This window comes from Ornithorhynchus anatinus, chromosome 4 (assembly GCF_004115215.2).
Source record: "Ornithorhynchus anatinus isolate Pmale09 chromosome 4, mOrnAna1.pri.v4, whole genome shotgun sequence".
Taxonomy (NCBI): Eukaryota; Metazoa; Chordata; class Mammalia; order Monotremata; family Ornithorhynchidae; genus Ornithorhynchus; species Ornithorhynchus anatinus.
The window spans coordinates 86,145,573-86,162,373 of record NC_041731.1 but is presented as its reverse complement, the minus strand read 5'-3'; the positions used below and the strand labels follow the sequence as shown (position 1 = coordinate 86,162,373).

Below are 16,801 nucleotides of genomic sequence, written 5' to 3'. Positions count from 1 at the left end.
TACAGATTTACGGGGAAGAGGTGTGTGGGAGAAGAAGCAAATGAGAAGGTAGTGGTAGGATAGAGGGATTTCAGAGTAGGCATTCAATAAATAACACTGACTGATCAGTGAGTACAATGAAATTGCTTCTGGAGGAGGACAGAATTAATCAATCATATTTATTGAGCACTTACTGTCTGCAGAACACTGTACCAAGCATATGGAGGGGGTACAATATTCATCAATCTTAAAAAATGAACACAGAGAAGAGGTATCATTCAAGTCTTTAAAAGTCATAAAGGATGTGAAGAGGATGAACATAGAATCTGGTTTACCAAATTCTTCTCCACTCAGTACTCCTGAAACACATTTTTGATAGGCTGCTGCTGTAGAATCAGGGAATGGTCCACCCAACAAGTCTATCTGGATACAAATTGACTCTGTGTAGAAAGGAACATGATGCATGGACACAGATGTAGGGCAAGGAAAGTATGCTAAAATGTGAGTTTTCCTTATTTGGAGTTCTTTAAAAACTCCCACTCTCTTCTGCATTACCCTGATTTGCTCCCTTTATTCATCTGCTCAGCTTCAGAGCACTTGTGTACATATCTGTCATTTATTCATTTCTATTAATGTCTGTCTCCCCCTTTAGACTGCCAGCTCACTGTAGGCAGGGACACTGTCTACCAAATGTCTTATATTGTATTTTTCCAAGCATTTAGTACAGTGCCCTCTACTCAGTAAGCACTCAATAAATACTGTTGACTGATTGACATAACCTCTCTGTTATAGCACAGGAGAGCTTCCTACTGAAGTGCGAAATGGGTAAGTTTAAAATAAACAGAAGGAAAAATATTTTCACAAAGTGGGTGGTAAACATATGGAACTTATTATGGCAGAAAATTGTGTAAGCAGAAAAATACTAATGGGTTCAAGAAAGCTTATTAGGTTGCATTCACAGGCAGGTCCATAATTACTTATTAGTGGGAATAGTTAGGGATTTTAGAAGATAATCTCTTCCTAAATGAATGGTTGTCAAGGAAGGCAACCATCCTAAATATTCCTTCAAGCACCCTGTGGTGCCACTGTCAGATTTTTTAATAGTATTTGTTAAACACTTACTATGTGTTGAACACATTCTAAGCAGTGGGATAGATGCAAGTTAATGAGATTGGCACAGTCCCCATCCTAAATGGGGCTAAATTGGAGGGAGAGCAGGTAGTTAATCCCCATTTTACAATTGAGGAGAATGAGGCACAATGATGTTAAATGACTTGTCCAACGTCGCACAGTCTAATGCCGAAAGGTTTCACAGGAGATCAGGTTGGAGAAAGTGGGCTGGCTGCATGGGAAAACAAAACCAGCAGCCGTGGTGATATTTTCCAGTGGTTTCTGGAGCACCTGGGGTCTGAGCCCCAAAATCTGTCTGCTCTAGTGTTTAGAGTTTACATCTGCTGAAGCCTTATTAAAATCCACATGAAAGGAGTTTAAGGGGACATTGCACCTCTTAGTTTCCACTCATCCTCCCACTACTAACCTGGATGTGGCGGTGATATTTCCTGCTAATTTCCAGAGAAATCAGTTGCCAAAGTGCTGAGCGCCAAGATCTGCCCCTCTATTCCCCCATGCTGAGTATGGCTGAAGGCCCTTTCCTCTGATTGGTTTCCCCAGACAGGAACTGATTTAGTGGACACATATGCCAATCTGACTATTGAGCCACCACTTCCCACAATGATGCAAAAATGAGAGTGGAAAATAAAATGGCAATGGCAGCCATGCCATCACTTTAATGAAGTTTCATGTTTGTTGCTTTTACCTTTCTTTTGTTTTGTCCTTTGTGATGCTGTCATTGAAAGGCTTTTTTTTAAAAAAAAAACAGTTGATTTTCCAGTGAAGTGGAATCATAGTGGGATCTACAGAGATTGGGAGAGGAAATAGAGAGAATGTTTCTCCAAAATCATAATCAGTATTCTTCCCCAGCCCTGTCATTCCTCCACGCTCATTTCCTTCTCTAACGGGTGTGGAGAGCAGACCTGGAGCGAGCGGTATTTGGTCCCACGCTGCCCGAAAAACCCCTTTCCACAGATCACGTCGCTCCACCAAACTCAACTCCTCCTAGCACGGGACTCAGAATTCAGTGCTGCTTCCCAGCTGAGTACAGAGAGAAACCTGGGGCACAAGGTCATTCTGGTTTGTGTATCCATAGAGTTTTTCTTGGTAAAGATATGGAAGTGGTTTCTTCCACTCAGCCAAAACTTGAGTCTCTGCCGGTGTCTTCAATCAACATTTAGATCACTTGATCATCTGCCTTGTTCCCATACCGCCTGAAAAATCCCACTTCATGGAACCCATCTCCCCACTACACTCATCTCCTTCCACAAAAGGACGCTTGGCTCTGTGCTCCTACCAGGCCGGAAGCAGAGAGCAGATCAAGAGCATCTCTAGCAGCCAGGCCCAATGTGCCTCCCCTCCATTAGCCCTGGTTATCGCCGCTAACGCCGTCACTCCCAACTCCACCCCCACAACCTGGCTGACTCCTCAGTTCTCTCCACAAATCCCAGCCATAGCTCCTGACTCTCGGCTCCCACCTAGAGAGGGAGAGACAAAGAGTAGGAGAGGGACAGAGTGAAAGTGGGGGAGGGAGGAAGTTCCAGGCCAGGGGAAAAATGAGACTAGGGGTAAGAGGTGGGACAGTCAAGAGCAAGGTATAGGTGCAAGATGACTGGAGTGTAAACTGGAGAGTAGCAGCTGATGCATAGAGCTGCAAAGATTGATAAAGCTGGTGGGAGTCCCTATAAGCTAAAGGAAATTGCTTATATTCTGCCCAAGCTTAGAGAATCAGGACATGGGCCAGACACAAAGGAATAAGAGGACAGAGAAGATGACCATCAGCAGGGAGATAGAGTAGCAGCTGTTGAAGGAGCAGAATAAAAACTGCTGTTGCTGGTAGAATTAGGAGAGTAGGAATAATTCTTGTTGTCTTATGCTGTCGAGCCGTGTCCGATCCACAGCAACGACATAGACACATCTCTCCCAGAACGACCCACTTCTTTCTGCAGCTGTTCTGGTAGCATATCCACAGAGTTTTCTTGGTAAAAATACGAAAGTGGTTTACAATTCCCTCCATCCATGCAATAAACAAGTCTCCGCCCTTAACTCTCTCCCATGCTGCTGCTGCCCAGCATGGATGAGTTTTGACTTGAAGCAGATTGCCTTCCACTTACCAGCCACTGCCCAAGCTAGAAATGGAATTGAAATGCCTCTGCTTGACTCTCCCTCCTGCAGTCATAAGTGGGAGAGTACTGGAAACTCTCCAGGTGTGACCCTGAGAGAATAGTAGGAATAATAGCCTTTATTAAATGCTTACTGGGTGCAGAGGGCTGTGCTAAGCAGTGGGAAAGAAGTTACAGGAGGAAATTAGGCACAGATTTGTAGCCACGTTCGTGGAGCAGCTCCTCTTCCTACAGCTCCCACTGAATGTTTTGCTGGCCTTCCCGAAGCTCTCACCACTGCCAGGAGCCCAGCAAGAAGCAGACCAGCAGTGTTAAAAGCAGATTCAGTAGGAAAACAGATTAATTTGAGCCAGCCACTGTTGAGACATACAGCATCAAGCCATCTGTGATTATAACTCTTCCCAAATAGTGCGATTCATACCCCAGGGTGGACCCTGAAGATAATAATAATAATAATAATGTTGGTATTTGTTAAGCACTTACTTTATGCCAAGCAGTGTTCTAAGCGCTGGGGGAGATACAAGGTGATCAGGTTGTTCCACTTGGGGCTCACAGTCTTAATCCCCATTTTACAGATGAGATAACTGAAGCCCAGAGAAGTTAAGTGACTTGCCCAAAGTCACACAGCTGATAAGTGGTGGAGCTGGGATTAGATCTCACGACCTTTGACTCCTAAGCCCGTGCTCTTTCCACTAGACCACGCTGCTTCCTAAAAGATGGCAACCCTGTGACATGTTCACGCATGTACTGTATATAAAGCTAAAGAAAATGAACTCTGCAAAAGACTGAACTTTATAGTAACCAGTTTGACTATGGTTTTCCCTAACTGCATTTGAGGTTGATATGAACAGAATTCTTCTACTGCTCCAGTCCATAATGGTAATGATAATAACTCTGGCATTTGTTGAGGGCTTATTATATACTAAGCACTGAACTAAATGCTGAGATAGATACAAGACAATCAGGCCAGGCATAGTCCCTGACCCACATGGGACTCACAGTCCTTGGTGGAGGGAAGAAGGTATTTAATCCCCATTTTACAGGTGAGAGCATTAATTTACGAAGAAATCGATTGATTTCCTCAGGGACTTTTAGGGCTGATATTTGTTGGGAAGCAGCTTAGCTTAGTGGAAAGAGCATGGGCCTGGGAGTCAGAGGACACGGGTTCTGATCCCGGCTCTGCCGTTTGTCTGCTGTGTGACCTTGGGCAAGTCGCTTAACTTCTCTGTGCTTCAGTTACCTCATCTGTAAAATGGGAATTAAAACTGTGAACCCCACGTGGGACAACCTGATTACCTCGTATCCACTCCAGTGCTTAGAACAGAGCTCGGAACATAGTAAGTGCTTAATAAATACCATAATTATTATTATTATTATTGTGGAAGATAGCAACCGAGGTGCAGAGAGAATAGGGATTTGGATGGGCAAAAAGGGAGAGTTCACTCTGATTCCTCCAGGTCTGTGCTAGTCCATATAGAAAAGTCTGCAGAGAGGCAATTTTTGATTGACACCCTGAAGCAGAGAAAAGTCTTCAGGGTTTCATTTATATAAGAATAGCTTAAAAATGAGTGCACAGGCTAAGGAAGCATGTGTAAGTGATATGCAAATTACTCAGGTCATATGAAATTACTCTGGACACCAAACTCTCCTCTACTCTTTCCAGGAAATTGTACTAGAAAATATCTTAGTGGTAGCCACAGTTCTAAAGCAGGTGGACACTGGCAAGACTAAAGTAGAGAAAATTCTGGGTCCATTTCACAGTACTTAAAGTGGAAACCGTCTACTCCTCCGTACAGTGACCTTCCATATATCTTGGCCTCGACAGTTTGGCGTGTGATTGCCCAGAATGCTCAAAGGATTCCACTTCCACTGCATATTTTGAACATAAAATAGATCAATCAATATATATCCAATCTATACTGTTTTCTATTGCGTGGCTCCTACAGATCACTATTTTCTAATCTGTTTTTGGTCCCTCAGTGTTCATTTAGTCTCTGTTCACTAGATTGCAAGGAGCCAGGCTGGTCCATCGGCTTTGTCCTCCACAGCCTCCTACTTCATCCCAATGTTGAAACTAGGTTCACCGTATCCTTAGGTATTTGTTCTGCCCTCCTTGCTTTTATGTACCATCTTTCAGATTCCCGCACATTAATGAGATAATCCTGGACCAGCATTTCATGAGCAGGGATAATCAAACAATTTACCACTTCCCACTTCTTTCTTTCTAGGGAATGACACTCATCACTTCCACTCTAATCCTGGGAGAATCTGTTACCTGCCAATCATCTAGGTCACCCTTGACAATGAACTTGTTTTCTATTTTAGATATTGTTCTTAGCCAAAATGGCTTTATTTAAGTGGCTTCACCTCCAATAACTAGCCTGGCAGTGGACAAGTTTGAAGGGCACCATATGTGAAAGAACATGGTGTAATGGATAGAGCGTGGGCCAGGGAGTTAGAAGGTCATGGGTTCTAATCTCAGCTCCACCACTTGTCTGCTGTGCGACCTTGGGCAAATCACTTTACTTCTCTGTGCCTCAGTTACCGCATCTGCAAAATGGGGATTGAGACTGGAAGCCCCATGTGGGACAGGTGCTGTGTCCAACTCAGTTTGCTCATATCCACCCCAGTGCTTATTACAGTGCCTGGCACATAGTAGGCACTTAAACAGCGTGCCTTAGTGGAGAAAGCACGGGCTTGGGAGTCAGAAGTCGTGGGTTCTAATGCTGGATCTGCCACTTGTCTGCTGTGTAACTTTGGGCAAGACACTTAACTTCTCTGGGCCTCGGTTACCTCATCTGTGAAATGGGGATGGAAACTGTGAGCCCCACATGGGACAAGCTGCTTACCTTGTATTTACCCCAGCGCTTAGAACAGTGCTTGACTCATAGTAAGCGCTTCACAAATACCATTATTATTATTATTATCAACAAATTCTAGTTATTATTATTATTATATGTAGTAGTATTAGTGTGTAGAAGTAGGATGGCCTAGTGGGAAGCAGTGTGGCCTACTGGATAGAGCAAAGGCCTAGGAGTCAGAAGGACATGGGTTCTAATCCTAGTTCTGCCATTTGTCTGCTGTGAGAACTTGGACAAATCCCCCGACTTCTCTGTGCCTCAGCTACCTCATCTGTAAAATGAGAATTAAGACTGGGAGCACCATGTAGAACAAGGACTCTGCCCAATCCAATTTGCTTCTATCCACTCCAGTGCTTAATACAGTGCCTGGAACATAGTAAGTGCTTAAGAAATACTACTATTACTACTAAAGTGTATTAAGCGCTTACGATCCACAGAACACTGCTCTAAACTGGGAAATAATCCATAGGTTAGAATTAGATACAGTCCTTGTCCCTTAGTGTGGGGTTTACGATCTGAAAACACAAAGGGAGAGGGAATTGGCAACGGTCACATAAGGAGAGATGAGACTAAATTCTAAGGCAACATAAAGACTAAAACAAAGATCTGGAGGCAGAATGCTGCATTAGAGGACCAGAATGTCTGGCTCAAAGTCCACATTCAACTCATAGTACAGTGCCTGGCACATTGTAAGTGCTTAAAAATACCTTTTTTTATTATTATTATTATTATTATCTGTGCTTCAGTTACTGCATTTGTAAAATGGTGCCTAAGACTGTAAGCCCTACTGTGTCCAACATGATTATACTGTTTCTACTCTGGAACTTAGTACAGGGCCTGTTTGAGCAGATCAAAGTTTGCTCCAAAATATGGACTTAATCTATGTAATTTTGAACTTAATCAGCTCTCTGCTGTGTTTTGGAAGCCTGTGGAGACAGACTGGAATGAATCTCTCTGAAAAATCCAGGGACATAATCCAGGGACACTGTGAGGCTAGATAGAGGAAAAAAATTCGTCAAACGATTTATCTCATCCACTTCTTTCTGCTTGGAAAATAATAATAATACATTTGGTAGCTTTTGATGACCCCTGCTGGCAGCTGCCTTCATCTCCCTTCTGGAATTCCTGATAGAAGAGTAAGAAAGACTAGGAAATTAATGAAAATGCTCTGGTTCTAATAATAATAACGGTGGCATTTGTTAAGCGCTTACTACATGAAAAGCGCTGTTGTAAGCACTCGAGGGTGATACAAGATGGAATCACATCCTCACCTTTAAAAGCCAATCATTTGGGGAACAATAAAACCACCGGCAAGAGGTCTCTGACTTTTTTGGAATTCTTTCCCCTACACCGTATAAATCATTTATCTCATTGAGCATTCATTCATTCATTCAATAGTATTCATTGAGCGCTTAGTGTGTGCAGAGCACTGTACTAAGCGCTTGGAATGTACAGTTTGGCAACAGATAGAGACAATCCCTTCCCAGTGACGGGCTCACAGTCTAAATGGGGGAGACAGACGGCAGAGCAAAACAGAACAAAACAAAACAAGACAATATCATCAAGATAAATAGAATCATGGAGATATACACCTTGGTAAATGCCAATAAGCTCATAGTGGGCAGGGAACATGACTACCAACCCTGTTTCAGTGTCGTACTCTCCTATCCTGCCTGGATTACTGCATCATCCTCCTTGTTCACCTCCCTGCCTTCTATCTCTCCCTACTCCAACCCACGCTTCCCTCTGCTACACAGACCAGTTTTCTAAAAAAAGTTTAGTCCGTGTTTTCCCACTTCTTAAGAACCTCCTGTGGTTACCCATCCACTTTCACATCAAACAGAATCTCCTCACCGTTGGCTTTAAATGTTGTTGTTGATGATGATGATGAGGATGATGATGATGGTATTTGTTAAGCACTTACTATGTGCCAAGCACTGTTCTAAGCGCTGGGGGGAATACAAGGTAATCCGGTTGTCCCACAATGGGACTCATAGTCTTCATCCCCATTTTACAGATGAGGTAACTGAAGCCCAGAGAAGTGAAGTGATGCCCAAAGTCACACAGCTGACAAGTGGCAGAGGTGGGATTAGAACCCATGACCTCTGACTTCCAAGCCCAGGCTCATTCCACTGAGCCGCGCTGTCTCTCAAAGCTATCAATCACTGTGCTCCCTCAATCATAATTTGCTGATTTTCTACTGCAATCCAAATGGCTTACTTTACTCTGCTAGTGCCATCAACTGTACCTCAATCTCATCCCTCTCACCTCCAACCCCTTAGCTATGTTTTTTCCTTTGGTCTGGAAAGAGCCCGGGTTTGGGAGTCAGAGATGGTGGGTTCTAATCCTGGCTTTGCCACTTCTCAGCTGTTTGACTTTGGGCAAGTCACTTAACTTCTCTGGGCCTCAATTACTTCATCTGTAAAATGAGGATCACGACTGTGAGCCCCACGTGGGACAACCTCATTACCCTGTATTCATTCATTCATTCATTCGTATTTATTGAGCACTTACTGTGTGCAGAGCACTATACTAAGTGCTTGAGAAGTACAATTTGGCAACAGATAGAGACAATCCCTACCCAACTACGAGCTCACAGTCTAGAAGGGGGAGACAGAAAACAAAACAAAACAAGTAGTCAGGCATCAATATGACCAAAATAGATAAATAGAATCATAGATATATACACATATCTCCCCATGGTCATAGAACAGTGCTTCGCACATAGTAAGCACTTAACAGATACCATCATTTTTAGTAGCATTATCACCCTGCAGACCACCACTCTCCCCACCTTCAAAGTCTTATTAAAATCACATCTCCTCCAAGAGGTCGGCCGCCAACTCAACACTTACTTACTCCCTTACTCCATATCTCTTCTGGAATTAAGATTTGTACCCTTTAAGCACTTGATATCTACCTCACCTGCAGCCCCATAGCATTTATGTATGTATTTATAATTTATATTAATGTCTCTCTAGCTCCCTTTAGACTGTAAGATCCTTGTGGTAGGATCCACATCTACCAACTCCACTGCACTGCACTCTCCGAAGTGCTTAGCTCAATAAACATAACTGATTGATCTCTCTCAGGATCAATTACAGGGCTGGGATTCTTTTCCCCTGCTCTTCTGCTTCACTTCTTTTTCATTCTTTCCCTCAGAAGTGAATTATGATTGTTTGAAACATGTTGTATGGATAGTTTATCTTCAATCTTCTCTTCCCCACAGTTGTATTATCCTTTTGCTAGCTTTCTAATTCAGCTGCTGTTTGTAGAGGAATGACAATTGTGTTCATTTGCAAAGTTTTGCTGTTCAATCAATCAGTCATATTTGAGGGCTTATTATTCATTTATTTAATCGTATTTATCGAGTGCTTACTGTATGCAGAGCACTGTATTAAGCACTTGAGCACTGTTCTAAGAGCTTGGTTGTCCTGAGCACTGTAATAATAATAATGATGATGATATTTGTTAAGACCTTAATATGTGCCAGGCACTGTTCTAAGCGCTGGGGTAGATTCAGCATGGCTCAGTGGAAAGAACCCGAGCTTGGGAGTCAGAGGTCATGGGTTTGAATCCCGGCTCTGCCACTTGTTAGCTGTGTGACTGTGGGCAAGTCACTTCACTTCTCTGTGCCTCAGTTACCACATCTGTAAAATGGGGATTAACTGTGACCCTCACGTGGGACAACCTGATTACCCTGTATCTACGCCAGCGCTTAGAACAGTGCTCTGCACATAGTAAGCACTTAACAAATACCAACATTATTATTATTAGACTGTAAGCCCATCAAAGGGCAGGGACTGTCTCTATTACCGATTTGTACATTCCAAGAGCTTAGTACAGTGCTCTGCACATAGTAAGTACTCAATAAATACTATTGAATGAATTATTATTCTTACAAGGTAATTAGGTTGGACACAGTCCCTGTCTCACATGGGGCTCACAGTCTTAATCCCTATTTTACCAGATGAGGTAAGAGAGGCCCAGAGAAGTGAAGTGACTTACCCAAAGTCACAGAGCAGACGGCTGGGGCAGTCAGGATTAGAACCCATGACCTCCTGATTCCCAGATCCACTAATGCCTTTCTGCTTCTCTAGAGTTTGGGAGCGTACAATACCACAGAATTAGCAGACATGTTTCCTACCCACAAGGAGCTTAGAATCTAGAGGGGGAGAATCTTCCCCGTGACCTGGTTAACATTGTGGATAGCAATCAGAAGAAAGATTGGGTAGAACTGAGCGTTTTGCAGGAAGATTCATTTCTGTGGTTCTGAGGAACTAATTTTTTTTAACTTATTGTCAAACCAGGTTTAATGAATAATGTGGAGGTTAAAATTTGCTGAATTCTGTTGTCAGCTGTGCAACTGACCTCTGAATAACGTTGGGCAGTTCACACTTTAAATTTCAATTTGCTTCTTGGTCAGATTAGAATAATTGGTCTCCATTTACCTAAAAAGAGTTGTAAAGAGATTCAGTTATCAACTGTAAATCATGTTGCGTTCATAGGGAAAAAAATATAAATATGTATGAATTCATGCGGCTTAGTTTCTGGGAGGGAAGCTTTTCGCTTTTCTAACTCAATAGGAGTGTAAGGATTAATGATGACACTGTTAGCAGTGTTTCATTTCTTTGAAAAAAAGTGTTAGAACCATAAACAGCCACAATCCATGAATTAAATACCGATTTGCAATATTTTTTAAAATTTTCTCTAACTCTTGACAACATACCATGCTGTCAAGCAGCAACATGGCTTAGTGGAAAGAGCACAGGCTTGGGAGTAAAAAATAAAATAAAAATAAATGGTGGTATTTGTTAAGTGCTTACTATGTGCAAAGCACTGTTCTAAGTGCTGGGAGATACAAGGTGATCAGGTTGTCCCATATGGGGCTCACAGTTTTAATCCCCATTTTACAGATGAGGTAACTGAGGCACAGAGAAGTTAAGTGATTTTTCCAAAGTCACCCAGCTGGCAAGCGGTGGAGCCGGGATTAGAACCCATGACCTCTGACTCCCAAGCCCGAGCTCTTTCCAGTGAGCCAAGCTGCTTCTCATGTGAGTCAGAGGTCATGGGTTCTAATCCCCATCTGTCAGCTGTGTGACTTTGGGCAAGTCACTTCACTTGTCTGGGCCTCAGTTACCTCATCTGTAAAATCGGGATTAAGACTGTGAGCCCCACGTGGGACAACCTGATTACCCTGTATCTACCCCAGCACTTTTAACAGTGTCCGGCACATAGTGGGCGCTTAACAAATGCCATCATTATTATTATTACCATGAACCAGCCACTTATGTTCTGACATTTGAATCTCTCTCTCCCGTCTTGTTTCGACATAAACTGTCCCCATTCTGTAACCCTGCTGCTCCCCTGGGGGGCTTAAAGTCAGCCAGGGTAGGGAAAACACTTCCTCCTGGTTATTGAAATTGAGAAATATGAAACATAAACAGAAAATGAAGAAATTTCCCACAATTATCAGTAGCATTTTTTATTAATGACAATAATTTTTTTTTAGTATTTACTATATGCCATACACTCTACTAAGTGCTGGAGTAGATGAAAGATAATCAGATCAGACACTGTCCCTGTCCCTCATATGCCTCACAGCCTAAGTAAGAGGGAGAACAGGTATTGAATCCCAGTTTTACAGATGAGGTAACAGAGACACAGAGAAGTTAAGTGACTTGCCCAAGGTCACCCAGCTGGCAAGGGGAAGAGCCAGGACTAGAACCCCAGTCCTCCGATTGTTCTCAGGCTAATGTTCTTTCCTCTAGTCCATGCTGTTTCTCCTTTTCTAGGTCACACAAAGCAGCATGGCCTAGTGGAAAGATCCCAGGACGGGGAGTCAGAGGACTTGGATTCTAATCCTGACTCTGCATGCACCTGCTGTGTGACCTTGGGGAAGTCTAATTAATTAACTTCTCTGTACCTCAGTTCTGTCATTTGCCAAATGGGGATTCAATGCCTATTCTCCCTCCTACTTAGACTGTGGGCCCCATCTGGGACCTGATTATCTTGAATCTACCCCAGTACTTGCCATGTAGAAAGCGCTTAACAAATATTATTATTATCATTATCGTTTTTATTAATATGTTTATTTTATCCTGCTTTCTAAGATGAGAAACAGCATGTTGCAAAGAGTTGTGCTTAATACAGTGAACACCCCCAGCAGAATACAAAACACCTAAACATATTATCCTTATAAATCTGTAAATATTGCTATTATTATAGTTATCATGAATATAACGATTATCATGATATTTGTAAGTGCTTCCTGTGCGTCAAGCTCTGTTCCACATGCTGGGGTAGATGCAAGTTAATCAGGTTGGACACAATCCCTGTTTCACATGATCCTCACTGTCTTAATAGGAAGGAGAACAGGTATTTAATCCCCATTTCACAGTTGAGGAAACTGAGTTGAGGGAACTGAAGCATGGAGAAGTTAAGGGACTTGCCCAAAAGTCACATAACAAGCAACTGGCAGACCTGGCAATAGAACCCAGGTCACCTGACTCCCAGGCTCATGTTTTTTTCCACTAGGCCAAGCTGATAGCAGCAAATTATTAAAAGCAATTGTCAATAAAGCAGAAGCTTTTGCCAGTTGGGAACCATGCCCCAAGGCAAAATAGGTCTTTAGGTTTTCAGAAGCCTGGGGACTGGGGGTCTTCAGTTACATTTACAGAGATATCGAAATCCCCAAGGATCAGTGTAGGGAAGGAGCAAGGAAGAAGTAAAGTGAGAAAGGCATTAAAATCTCTCCCGTGGCTCAGTGGAAAGAGCGCGGGTTTGGGAGTCAGAGGTCATGGGTTCGAATCCCCGCTCTGCTGCTAGTCAGCTGTGTGACCTTGGGCAAGTCACTTAACTTCTCTGTGCCTCAGTTAGCTCATCTGTAAAATGGGGATTAGGACGGTGAGCCCCACGTGGGACAACCCGATGACCCTGTATCTACCCCAGTGCTTAGAACAGTGCTCGGCACATAGTAAGCGCTTAACAAATACCACAATTATTATTATTATTAATAATAATAATCGTAAAAATGGGGGTATTTTTTAAGCATGTTCTGTGTGCCTGGCACGCTACCAAGAGCTGGAGTGGATACAAACAAATGGGGTTGGACACAGTTTCCTGTCCCATGTGGGGTTCACAGGCTCCATCTCCTGCTAGAGAAGCAGCGTAGCTCAGTGAAAAGAGCCCGGGCTTGGCAGTCAGAGATCATGGGTTCGAATCCAAGCTCTGCCACTTGTCAGCTGTGTGACTGTGAGCAAGTCACTTAACTTCTCTGTGCCTCAGTTACCTCATCTGTAAAATGGGGATTAAGACTGTGAGCCTCACGTGGAACAACCTGATTATCCTGTATCTACCCCAGCCTTTAGAACAGTGCTCTGCACATAGTAAGTGCTTAACAAATATCAACATTATTATTTGACACAAGAGGGATCTGAGGCACAGAGAAGTGAAGTGATTTGCCCAAGATCACGTGGCAGACAAGTGGCAGAGCTAGGGTTAGAATCGTAGACTGAGCTCCATGTGGAACAGGGACTATGTCCACCCTGATTAACTTGTACCTACCCCAGAATTTAGTACAGTGCTTGGCACGTAGTAGTTGTTTAATTATAACCATAATAATAATGTTTACATAATATTTCCTCATTCTATGGACCTGATTATCTTATCTATCCCAGCTCTTAGTTCAGTGACATATATTAGGTACTTAAATAATAATAATACTTTTTATTCTGTGCCTGCCCTTCCTTATGTAGACTGAGTCCCTTGGAGATCAGGGTCCCTATATGAATTGACTTGCTTGTATTTCTCCCCAGTGTATAAGAAAATGCTTCTGACATTTTAAGTGTTGCAGAATTGAAGGAGGAGAACCCAATTGCATAGAAATAGTGAAAAACACAGTGTGGCTCAGTGGAAGGAGTAGGGGCTTTGGAGTCAGAGGTCATGGGTTCGAATCCGGGATCGGCCACTTGTCAGCTAGGTGACTTTGGGCAAGTCACTTCACTTCTCGGTGCCTCAGTTACCTCATCTGTAAAATGGGGATGAAGACTGTGAGCCCCACGTGGGACAACCTGATGACCCTATGTCTACCCCAGTACTTAGAACAGTGCTCGGCACATAGTAAGCGCTTAACAAATACCCACATTATTATTAAAAATTACTAATAAATAAATTCATGGGCTTTAATGAAGGAATTCAAACTGAGGGGTCAGTCGGTCAATTGTATTTATTCATTCATATCAATCGTATTTATTGAGTGCTTATCTTGTGCAGAGTGCTCTACTAAGCATTTGGGAAAGAGCAATATAACAATAAATAAGGACATTCCCTGCCCACAATGAGCTCACAGTCTAGTTTGGGAGAGACAGACATCAATAGAAGTAAATAGAATTCCAGATATGTCCCAAATAATAATGATAATAATTATTATTATTACCGTAGTATTTGATGAGCTTTTATCATGTGCATAGCAAGTGCCCGATTTGTGGTACTCGACTCCAAACATGTTAGTCCTGCCTGCATGGTTCAATCTTAAAGGAAGCTTATCAGCTTAGTCATTTTTCACATAATGAGTAGAATTCCAGCAGAAAGGCCTAGACTGTTAACTGTTAAACTATTAAGACATTGTAACGTGAAAAGCTAGGGAGGCATAGAGAGAATGGAGAACGTATAGAGGTTCACAAGGGCTAGAAATGTTTTTCTTTTGCTTTAAATCCTGTCTAGATGACCTATTAAATAGCTCCATCATCTAATGGGTTCATGGCTATAACCCATTACAGTCTTAACAATAAACTGGTACTTAATATCAGGATGCCTTGCAAAGCTTCAAAATTCCTTCTAAAATACCCCTGGCCTGACAACACTGCTTTATGGTTCTAAACATGTTCCCTTTTTCTGGGGATTTTCAGCTGTCTGGCTCTGTTAAGCTTTCAGTTATTTTAACAGATGACTAACTCCTCTTACTCTGTTATTTTGGGAATGGGGAAGCAGGGTGGCCCACTGGAAAAGGCATAAGCCTGACAATTAGGATGCTAGGGTTAGGAGTCATTTAGCTTGTCTGCTGTGTGACTTTCGGCAAGTCACTTCATTTCTCTGTGCCTCGGTGTCCCCAACTGTAAAATGAGGATTAAATATCAGTTCCTCCTGTGATCCCACGTGGGACAAGGACATCAACTGACACGATTCTACCCGAGTGCTTAGAACCTAGGAAGTGTACTATTTAGTAATTGCACAATTATCATCATTATCTCCATTTTACAGATGAGAATACTAGGGCCCAGAGATGTTTAGTGTGAAGGCAAAGTGCAGTTAGGCTAGAATGTGGTTTTCCTGACTGCCAGTTTTACCTCCTGCACACTAAATCATGGGTAGCCTCCCTCACCCCTAACCCCGGAATGATAATGTGTGAACCAGGCAAGCAGGTTATCGAGCAATTGCTGAAAAGATCTGCTAAAGTGAACTGTCTGCTGAAAAGTCCTGCTAAAGTGAACTGCAAAGGTGCCTGGAAAAAATACCAAAGAATGTTCATCTTTCATCCATGCTCTTAACAGCACAAACATTTCAAAAGAAGGCAGGCTTTTGTTCCAGTATTTTTGGTCTCATCAGTGGGGCTGTATACACTGGGTAAGGTTCTGCAGAAAAGCTCATTTTGTTGCTTTCTGTGTGGCATTTCATCCTGAATTTCGCATTTATGAATCCATCGGTCAGACCAGGACTCTGCATTTGGAAGAGTATAAGTAGAAATTGAGAAGCAGCATGGCCTAGTGGGTGGAGGACGGGCCTGGGAGTCAGAAAATCACGGGATCTACTTCCCACGACTGCTGTGTGACCTTGGGCAAGTCATTCAACTTCTCTGTGCCTCAGTTACCTCACCTGTAAAATGGGGATTAAGAATGTGAGCCCGATATGGGTCAGGGACTGTGTCCAACCTGATTAGCTTGCATTTACTTCTGGGCTTAGAACAGTCCTTGGCAGATAGTAAATGTTTACCAAGTACCAAAATTATCATTATTACTAAGTAGCCACTATAACTAATATGTGATTAGACTGTAAGCCCGTCATTGGGCAGGGATTGTCTCTATCTGTTGCCAAATTGTACATTCCAAGTGCTTAGTACAGTGCTCTGCACATAGTAAGCGCTCAATAAATACTACTGAATGAATAATAAGTACCCTCAAGGAGCATTTCAATTTGGATTGGGCTCGCTGAAATGAATCTGTGAGTTTTCCCCCAGTCAGTTCCCTAATACAATGGTACTTATTTATTATTTAATAATAATAATGGTATTAGTTAAGCACTTACTTTGTGACGAGCATTGCTCTAAGCGCTGGGGTAGATACAAGGTAATGGGGTTGTCCCACGTCTTAATCCCCATTTTACAGATGAGGGAACTGAGGCACAGGGTAGTTAAGTGGCTTGCCTGGCTTGCCCAAGGTCACACAGCAGATGAGTGGCTGAGGGGGAATTAGAACCCACGTCCTCTGACTCCCAAGCCCGGGCTCTTTCTACTGAGCCACGCTGTACCAGGCACTGTACTAAACGTTGGGGTGGGTTAGGCCCGCTTCCGGCCCCACATGGGTCTCACCGTCTTGACTCCTCCCCCCAGGGTCTCACAGAGGAAACGTGGAATCCTCTTTCCTAGAGCAACTTAAAGATAGATAGATAGATAGAGAGAGAGAGAGAGAGAGAGAGAGAGAGAGAGAGAGAGAGAGAGAGATGATAGATAGA

General features: G+C 42.9%; 1 non-coding gene across 1 annotated transcript; it reads right to left on the bottom strand.

Moving 5' to 3' along the window:
• Positions 1-3,176: 3,176 nt before the first annotated feature.
• LOC114811817 lies at positions 3,177-3,314 on the bottom strand. Its single transcript, XR_003759513.1, has one exon. It is a non-coding gene; the product is annotated as a small nucleolar RNA SNORA7 (small nucleolar RNA).
• Between the last annotated feature and the right edge of the window lie 13,487 nt (positions 3,315-16,801).